General features: G+C 46.3%; 1 long non-coding RNA gene across 1 annotated transcript; it reads right to left on the reverse strand.

Moving 5' to 3' along the window:
* Positions 1-4368: 4368 nt before the first annotated feature.
* LOC125832847 (uncharacterized) lies at positions 4369-6191 on the reverse strand. The gene is made up of 3 exons (XR_007443266.1): positions 6143-6191; positions 5631-5707; positions 4369-4423 (listed from the first exon to the last, which is right to left on the reverse strand). It is a non-coding gene; the product is annotated as an uncharacterized LOC125832847 (long non-coding RNA).
* Between the last annotated feature and the right edge of the window lie 4271 nt (positions 6192-10462).

The following is a 10462-nucleotide window of genomic DNA, read 5'->3' on the forward strand; positions in this document are numbered from 1 at the left end:
AAGGGTCGTTCTAGACCAAAATCGATCTTCCGAAGCTAACCTAGTGTCAGAATTTTCATCTGAGCACGTCTTCCAAAAAGGTTGACCAAAGTCAACTTTTCAAGTCATTACAATATTCACTACTAAACGAACTTTCGTCCGCGAAAGTAAGAGTCAAGAAGTACCTGAATGCTCAAATAAGTCCGGGGGACTGTACCCGCATCTCATGCTCAGTCTCCCAGGTAGCCTCTCAACTGGACGATGTCTCCAACGGACCTTAACAAAGGAATGGCTCTCGAGGCAATCTCCTACATCTCTGGCTAGAATGGCAACTGGCTCCTCTACAAATGTCAAACGATCATCCAACTCGACTGCATCATACTGGAGCACATGAGACTCATCAGGAACATACCGCCGCAACATCGAGACATGAAAAACCGGGTGAATAGCTGAAAAGGCCGGGGGCAAAGCTAACTCATATGCGACCTCCCCAACTGTCCTCAATATCTCCAAAAGACCTATATACCTGGGGCTAAGCTTGCCCCGCCTCCCAAAACTCGATCTCGAAGTGCCACTAAGTCCTCATCCTCAAACTGACGGCTGCAAATCCGATCCAGCAGAGTGACTGAGCATCCACAAAGCTAGTACACACCGAGAATCAGAGATATCAAGTCGTACCATCCGGTTAGCTCAGGACTGGATGTCAAAGCTAATGGTCGCTCGTAGTAGAAAGAAAAGCTAGACTACCCATACTCACTGCCTTCCGACTCAAGGCGTCCGCTACTACATTTGCCTTGCCCGGATGGTAGAGAATAGAGAGGTCATAGTCCTTCAGGAGCTCAATCCAACGACGCTGTCTCAATTAAATCTCTCTGGCTCATAATGTACTGAAGACTCCTGTGATCAGTATAGATCTCACATCGAACTCCATACAAGTAGTGCCTCCAAATCTTAAGTGCGAAAACTACCGCCGCCAACTCTAAGTCGTGGGTGGAGTAGTTGCGCTCATGAATCTTAAGCTGCCTCGACGCATAAGCAATAACCCGGCCCTGCTGCATCAATACACAACCCAAACCAACGCCGGATGCGTCACAATAAACCGTGAAGCCCTCGCCCTCAACTGGAAGAGTCAATATAGGAGCGGTGGTCAATAATTCCTTGAGACTCAAAAGCTCGCCTCACACTCCTCTGACCAAACAAAGGAACATCATGGCGAGTCAACCGAGTCAAAGGCGCTGCTATAGTAGAAAATCCCTCAACAAAACGCCTATAGTAGCCTGCCAATCCGACGAAGCTACGAATCTCAGTCACAGAGGTGGGCCTGTGCCAATCACGAATAGCCTCAATCTTCGCCGGATCAACCTAATACCTCCTTGGACACCACGTGCCCCAAGAAGGCTACAGACTCAAGCCAAAACTCGCACTTTGAGAACTTGGCATAAAGCCGCTGATCTCTCAAAGTTTGGAGCACTATCCTCAAATGTTGCTCATGCTCACTCCGGCTCCGCGAGTATACCAGTATGTCATCAATGAAGACAATGACAAATAAATCAAGGTATGGCCTGAACACACGTGTCATCAAGTTCATGAAGGCGGCAGGGGCATTAGTCAACCCAAACGACATCACCAAGAACTCATAATGGCCATAACGAGTCCTAAATGCGGTCTTAGGGACGTCCGCTGCCCTAATCCTCAACTGGTGGTAGCCGGATCTTAAATCAATCTTAGAAAATACCACGGCACCCTGAAGCTGATCAAACAAATCATCAATCCTAGGCATGGGGTAACGGTTCTTCACCGTCACCTTGTTCAGCTGCCTGTAGTCAATACACAATCGCATAGTACCGTCCTTCTTCTTCACGAAGAGGACTGGGGCACCCCAAGGTGATACACTAGGTCTGATAAATCCTTTACCTAAGAGATCCTGAAGCTGAACACTGAGATCCTTGAGCTCTGCAGGAGCCATCCGATATGGCGGAATAGAAATAGGCCGAGTACCTGGCTCAAGCTCAATCGGAAAATCAACATCACGCTCTGGGGGTAGGCCAGGTAGATCAGTAGGAAACACATCTATGAAGTCACGAACAACAGGAACTGACTCAACCGGAGGAACCTCCCTACTCACATCACGTACATAGGCCAAATATGATAAGCATCCGCTAGCCACTAGCCTCCTAGCACGAATAAAAGAGATAACCCCAACTGGTGTGCTACCACGAGATCCCTGCCACACCACCGGAGGAATACCGGGAATGGCTAAGGTAACAGTCTTAGAAAAGCAATCTAAAACAGCGCGATAAGGGGATAACCAATCCATGCCCAGAATCACATCAAAATCAACCATGTCAAGCAATATAAGGTCAGCCCGGGTGTCACGCCCCTGGATAGTAACTAAGCAAGATCGAAATACCTGATCCACTACTAAAGACTCACCCACGGGGGTCGACACACGCAACGGCGCTACCAGAGGCTCAGACATCATACTCAATCGAGAGGCATAGTAAACAGAAACATACGAAAAAGTAGAGCCTGGATCAAATAAAGCTAAGGCGGGCTGCTGGCATAATAACACTGTACCTGTGATCACATCGTCCGAGGTCTCAGCATCTGCTCTAGCTGGAGCTGCATAAAAGTAGGCCTGGACTCCCCTACCCTGTGCATCGGCTCTGCCCCCTAATCTGCCTCCTCGGGGACCGCCCCGTATACCCTGGTGACCACCCCTACGGTCCTGTCCCTGGCCTCTGCCTCTAGCTGGAGGTGCTGGCGTATGCCTAACTGCCTGTGGAGCGGGTAAGGCTAACCTGCGATGGGGACACTCGCGGGCCCAATGATCTAACTCCCCACACTCATAACACCCCTGGGACTGTCGACTGAGAGCTGGAGGTCGGCTACCCCGGCCAGAAGAACCCATCTGTGAACTATCTCGGTCCCGACTAGGACCGGCACTAAAACCAATATGGCGGTGCTGATCACCCTCCGATGCCTGGAGAGAAGCCTGGAAGGGGCTACTAGACTGACCCGACTGAAACCTCTGCTGAGATCTATCATAAGACTCTCGAGGTCTGAAACGGCGCCTATCATGGCTATCATCTTGTCTAGCTCTCTTGTCGCTGCCCCCTTGGGCCTTGCGACGGAGCTGCTCGATAGTGCGGGCATGGTCCACTACATCCAGAAATGAGCGGCCCGCTGAGACTAAAGACTGAGTCTCAATCCGCAACTGTAGTCTCAAACCCCGAACAAAACAACGAACCCTCTCCTCCTCAGTAGGTAATATCATGGCGGCATGCCTGGAGAGCTCGTGGAATCGGGCCTCATACTCTGATACTGTCATGAAGCCCTGCTCTAACCGAGCAAACTGATCTCTGAGCTGATCTCTGATGCTCCTGGGAATAAATCGGGCCAAGAAGGCCTCTGAAAACTCAGTCCATGTGACCGGTGGAGACCCAGCTGGCCTGGTCTCTAAGTATGTACGCCACCACTGCCTGGCGGGACCGTCTAACTGGTAAGCGGTGAAGTCTGCTCCTCTCGACTCCACTAAACCCAAAGTCTGTAGCCGCTCGCGGCAAGTAACTAGAAACTCGTGGGCATCCTCCCCCACTGCCCCAGAAAACCTCGGCGGTGATAGTCTAAGGAACACCCCGAGCATCTTCTGCTCCCGTAGTGGCATGACGCCCTCCAAATCGTCAGGCTGAACAACCGGTGCCGCTAGCTGCTGAACAACCGGTACCGCTGGTGGCTCTATCACCGGCTCCAGAGTTTGCTCTCGGTCCTGGGATGGTGCTCTAGCTCTGGCACGACCTGGAGGTCGGCCTCTACCCCTAGCTGGGGCCCTACCACGCGTGCGAGCCATCCCTATAAAAGAGTGGTACAAGTAAAATTTCAGAAACCGATAAGACATAGAATGCACGACAGTGATACAAAAGCGACACGTTCCAAAAGACATCCTGTAGCCTCCCGAAGATAAGTAACGGACGTCTCCGTACCGATCTGCAGGACTCTACTAGACGTTAGCTCTGTACAAGTGAGACCGACGAACCTAGGCTCTGATACCAATTTGTCACGACCCGATTTATCGAGTCATGATGGCACCTACTATAACCCACCAGCAGGTAAGCCAACCCGTAACCCGGAACAACAAGTAATGGGTCTGAGGGTAGAAATTAAACAAGAGTAGGCAAATAACAATATAAACCGGCGGAAGCAACCCAAAACATATATACAAATAAAGATCCCTCCCAGAACCTGGAAGTCACCAGTACAGAGCTACTACAAAATGAGTACAAGTCCTAAAACCGGACAACAGAGAATGGACTATCTCGAAAGGAAAAAGACAAGTCTATATATACAGATGGAGACTGAAATAGTACAAAACGCCGTGTGCTCACCCCCGTCTCCGGATAAGTCTACTCCAAGCTCGATCAACGCTGGCTACTAGTGCTCGGACCTGCATCACAAAATAGATGCAGAGCGTAGCATGAGTACCAAAACAACAGGTACCCAGTAGGCATCATAGGCCGACTGAGCAAGATAAGCAAAAGTAAACTGAAATGCAAATAAAGGGTCACATCAAGTGCAAAGAGTAGTAAATGGGGGGTATGTACACGAGCGTACAGGCAACAAAGACAAGCAATCTAACTAACTCCGTCGGGCTCCCATAAACCCGACGGGTACGCTCGTGCACAATAAAAGAAACCACCTGCACGGACCCCCATAAGCCCGGCAGATGCACTGGCAGTTGAAGTAAAATAATGGAGCTAGAAGGTCTATCACAATATTACTAATTTCCGGACTTTTAACTGAACCATTCTCAATCGTATTCCAAGATCTCATTACGTCCCGGACTTTAGTCAGAATCTCTCCAACCTCCATAACCTCAACCTACAGATGAGAGTAATCAAGACTAAACTGAAGCTTTAGTGAGGAATTGGGAATACACCACGTGCAAGCTGGACCACGGACTCGAACCGGGTACTATAGCTAATGAGTCAACCTATATGGGCTGGACCACGGACTCGAACCGGGTGCTGTAGCCAAAGGTCGGGCACGGGTGGGCTGGACCACGGACTCGAACCGGGTACTGTAGCCAAAACCAGATCACAGGTAAGCTGGACCACGGACTCTAACCGGGTACTGTAGCTAAAACCAGATCACAGGTAAGCTGGACCACGGACTCTAACCGGGTACTGTAGCTAAGCCTGGACATAAGTAAGCTGGACCACGGACTTTAACCGGGTACTGTAGCTAATAGAAAAGCAGGGCATTATGGATACAAGGTCATAAGCTGAGTTACCGACTATCAGACTCAAGTCTGCTATATCAGTCTACAAGGAGCTGACCGTCCGAAACGACGTCGGAAAAAGTTCTACTGCCCAACGACATCCGAAATCTCGCAAGTCTATGGCAACACTAGTCTAAGCCTAGACTAAGGCCAAACATACTTCAATTCAATATTATCATATACACCACCAGATATAGATATTCAATAATATCAAGAGACATGCTGTCATAATCCAACACTTTCCCGAAATAAGGTCTAAGGCAGGAATTATAGAAATTTAGCATGCTCGACACCCGAACCCCTCCATACTCAAGCAAATCAATAAACAATTGCCTAAACATGCTCAATCTCACGAGATAAAGCCATAGCCTACCTGAAAGCCGACCACGCGTGCTCCGACTCACGGTACCGGATCTTTTCCCCTCCGAACGGTCTCCAAATGCTTCCCCACTAACAAAAGGTTAATCACCTCGTCATTACGAATATATTGACACTAAAATTATATTTTTCGGAGACGGACCCAAAATCGGGTCTAAAACGGGATTGTGGGGCCCACAATTAGAATCTCAAAATCGAATCCGTGGAAACGTCCCAAATACCTTACTAAACTAATACCCCAAAATTTTAGCACAAACAGATGCCTACAACACCGTAAATCAGCCACAATAATTAAAATGGACAGCCCCTTGATCATCATTTTTTGGAAAAACGAGACCCTTTCAACCCAAACAGATTATACCACGACGATCCTTGTGAAAAACTCTACAAGTTAGCCACAAGAATGACTCAAAACGGACCTAAGATGATCAAGATCTCACAATTCAAAATTCAACAACAATTCAATCCGGAAAATCACCCTGGCAGTGGCTAAAATTGATTCCTTACCTCAAACGAAGCCTCCCCTCGTGTTTCTGAGATCACCGCTAGATTCCCCTCGAAATTCTCTTGAAGTTTGCCTTTTGAATCACTTAATTTGGACTCCAAATGAAGGAGCAATCTTAAGTTGAAGTTGAGGAAAAAAAATGGACGAATTTCGTCCCAAATTCTGGAAATTTCCATAGTTCCACTCCGCTGCCACGTGGCGTCACGTGGCTCTGCCACGTCACCGCCGCGTCAAAATTCTACAACCCTTCAAACTTAAATTTCGATGTTTCGGACTCGTTCGGAGTTGGAAAAATACAAACCTTATATGGAATCTGATTGGAAATGATATTTCGGACTCAACAGTGAAGGCGGAATTTCCATTTGGAGCTCGCTTCGATGAAAAGTGGGTCCCACACCCAGTATCTTTTTGAACCAGATTCCACAATTGCCATCTAAAGCCTCGGGAAGTGAACAAAGGGTCGTTCTAGACCAAAATCGATCTTCCGAAGCTAACCTAGCTGTCAGAATTTTCATCTGAGCACGTCTTCCAAAAAGGTTGACCAAAGTCAACTTTTCAAGTCATTACAGAGCTGGAGCCACTGGAGCAATAGTGTTACCTGCACTACCTCCAGGTGTTAAGTTCACAATCACCAGCACTATGATTCAATTGTTGAACCTTAAAGGTATGTTTAGGGGTGCAGCTGTGATGATGCAAATCAACACTTGATGAATTTTGTGGCCATCTGTAAGTCACAAGAGATTCCTGGGGTCAACCAAATAGCAATGAGATTGAGGTTGTTTCCATTGTCTCTTACTCGAGAGGCGACGAACTAGTTGAATGAGATGCTAGATGACTCTATCAGAACTTGGAATGAGTTGAAGGAAGCTTTCCTGGAACGATTCTTCCCAGAATCAAAAGAGTTGTAGATGAAGGACGAGATTAGTACACACAAGCAGCTACCAGGAAAAGCAATGCATGATACTTGGTGGAGGTTCAGCCAAAAGTTGAAGAAATGCCCCAACCATGATCTTATCGAAAGGCATCTTAAACAAGCCTTTTATAGGTCTCTGAATTATGTTACTAAACATGTTGTTGATGCAGTTTGTGGAGGGTCATTTATGAGGAAGTCATTTGCGGAGAGCATGCAGCTATTAGATGAGGTATCAAAGAACAACAGAGCATGGTACACTAGAGATACAGAGGTAGGAGAGCTCGGGTATACATTTGAGCCTTCAGTTGAACAGAGGAAGAAAGAAGAAGAAAGGGACCAAGACATGGCACATATGAGGACTCAAATAGACCTGCTCACAAAGCACATTGTTGCCAAGTCTAAAAAGGTGAATGATGTGGGACAGCAGAACAGGATGAAGATCAGGATCTTGACATTGATGAGGAAGCTAATTATTTGGGGAACTTAGGAGGTTTCCGGAATTATAACTCTGGAAATCAAGGCTACAATTCTGTAAATGCAGGTCGGAGTTATGTTAGGGATGGTCAGTATGAAATACCAGCAAATAGAGATCATAGAAACTGGGAAAATAGAGACGGGTATAGGAATGATCGCAGTGGTGTATATGTACCTCCAGGTAATAGAGACCGGGCGAGTGGTAGTTATAGCGGGTCTAAGCTTGAGGACATGATGGCTAAGGTACTTCATAAGGTTGAGTCAACCGATGCAGGGGTGAAAGAAATGAGAGGTGACTTCTCGAGCATGAGTCAGTTGGTGGACTCTCACACCACCTCTATTAAACAAATAGAGCAGCAGTTGGGGCAACTCTCAGCCTCACTAAATCAGAGAAAGAATGGATCACTACCAAGTGATACCATTCAAAATCCCAAGAAGGACGGACACTGCATGACTATCGCAACCAGGAGTGGTAAAGTTCTTTCTGACCCTATTTCTGCAGGTACCAAGTATGAACAGGTCTTGGAACAAGCTAGTAGAGAGGAGGATGAGACTATACAGGTAGATGATCTGGAGGAGGCTCAATAAGCTCAACCTAAAGCACCACCTGTGAGAGGAAAAGAGAAAGAGGTTCAGGAAAACCTGTCATTACAGTAGATTCCCAGACCACCTCCTCCTTTCCCTCAAAGGCTCAAAAAGAAAGCTGAAGATGGAAAGTTTACGAAATTCATCACCATGTTGAAACAACTTTCAGTAAACATTCCATTGGTAGAAGCTCTGGAGCAGATGCCAAGATATGCCAAGTTTATGAAAGACTTGGTTACCAAGAAAAGAGTCGTAAGTCATGATTTTTCTAACGATGGTCATCATTGCAGTGCCATTGCTACTAGATTTCTGGTTCAGAAAAAGGAAGATTCAGGTGCATTCACGATACCATGCACCATTGGGTCAATCAAGTTTGCAAAAGCTTTATGTGATCTGGGAGCTAGCATAAATCTAATGCCTTTAGCCATTTATAAAAAGTTAGGTTTGGGAGTACCAAAACCTACAGCAATAAGGTTGATGATGGTTGATAGGTCAGTAAAGAGGCCGGTGGGAATCTTGTGTGATGTACTGGTAAAGGTGGACACTTTCATCTTTCCAGTTGATTTCGTGATTCTAGATTGCGAAGTGGATTTTGAGGTTTCCATCATCTTGGGAAGACCCTTTTTAGCCACGGGAAGAGCTTTAGTGGATGTTGAAAGAGGAGAGTTAAAGTTCAGACTCAACACAGATGAGGTAAGGTTCAATATTTACAGGTCAATGAAACAACCACGAGATATGAATGTGATATCTGCAATAGAGATGGTCATTGATGAAAACATGAGGGTACCCATAGAAGAGAGAATAGTTGTTGAAACATTAGCAGTAGTACTGATGAACTTTGATGCTGATTTTCGGTCTGACTATATAGAGACCGTGAATGCCTTGCAGGGTATGGGAGCACATTCATATGCTCCAAAGAAATTGGACTTGGACTTGAAAAATAGGTCAAACCCTCCAGCAAAACCATCAATTGAGGAGCCACCGGTGTTAGAGCTGAAACAGTTACCTACTCACCTCAGGTATGTATTCTTGGGTACTAATAACACTTTACCTGTGATATTGGTTACAAATTTGAATGAAGAGTAGGTACAAGAGGTGATCAAGGTGCTAATAAGATACAAAAGAGCCATTGGCTGGACCATTGCTGATATAATTGGGATACCTCCAGGTATTTGCACGCATAAGATTCAGCTTAAGGAAGACTGCAGCCCGAGTATTGAACACCAACGGAGGTTGAACCCACCTATGCAAGAGGTGGTTAAAAAAGAAATAATCAAATGGTTAGATGCTGGGGTGGTCTACCTTATCTCTGATAGCCACTGGGTCAGTCCAGTGCAATGTGTGCCTAAAAATGGAGGAATGACTATGGTGGCAAATGCCAAGAATGAATTAGTCCCACAGAAACCAGTCACTGGATGACGAGTGTGCATGGACTACAGAAAGTTGAACAAGTGGACTTTGAGGGATCATTTCCCCATGCCTTTCATGGACCAAATGTTTGACAGGTTGGCAGGTAAAGGATGGTACTGTTTCTTAGATGGATACTCTGGCTACAACCAGCTATCAATTGCACCTAAAGATCAGGAAAAGACCACTTTCACATGTCCTTATGGCACCTTTGCGTTTAAACGCATGCCATTTGGACTATGTAATGCACCAGCCACATTCCAAAGGTGTATGATGTCCATCTTTTCAGACATGGTTAAGGACACTCTAGAGGTATTTATGGACGACTTCTTTGTAGTAGGCGATAATTTTGATGACTGTTTGTTTAATCTTAGCAGGGCTTTACAGAGATTTGAGGAATCCAACTTAGTGCTAAATTGGGAGAAGTGCCACTTCATGGTAAAAGAGGGCATAGTCCTTGGACACAAGGTGTCACAGAAAGGGATTGAGGTCGACAAGTCTAAGATTAAGGTGATTGAAGAATTACCTCCGCCAATCTGTGTGAAGGGTGTTCGAAGCTTCCTAGGACACACAGGATTATATAGGCGTTTCATTAAAGACTTCACCAAAATTGCACACCCCATGTGCAAGCTTTTAGAGAAAGGGGCGAAATTTGTCTTTGATAGGGCATGCCTTAAAGCTTTTGAGTGCCTAAAAGAGAAGATGATTTCAGCACCAATGATTATTGGCCCAGACTGGGCAGAGCCGTTTGAGGTGATGTGTGATGCTAGTGGGACTGCGTTAGGAGTTGTGTTGGGACAGAAGCGCAACAAGATGTTCTTTCCGATTTACTATGCAAGTAAGACGCTAAATGGGGCACAGCGAAACTACACAGTCACTGAGCAGGAACTATTGGTTGTAGTGTATGCTTTTGAAAAGTTCAGAGCTTATCTGTTGGGCACTA

This window comes from Solanum verrucosum, unplaced genomic scaffold (assembly GCF_900185275.1).
Source record: "Solanum verrucosum unplaced genomic scaffold, falcon-dt-bn FXZP01000037.1, whole genome shotgun sequence".
NCBI classification, from domain to species: domain Eukaryota; kingdom Viridiplantae; phylum Streptophyta; class Magnoliopsida; order Solanales; family Solanaceae; genus Solanum; species Solanum verrucosum.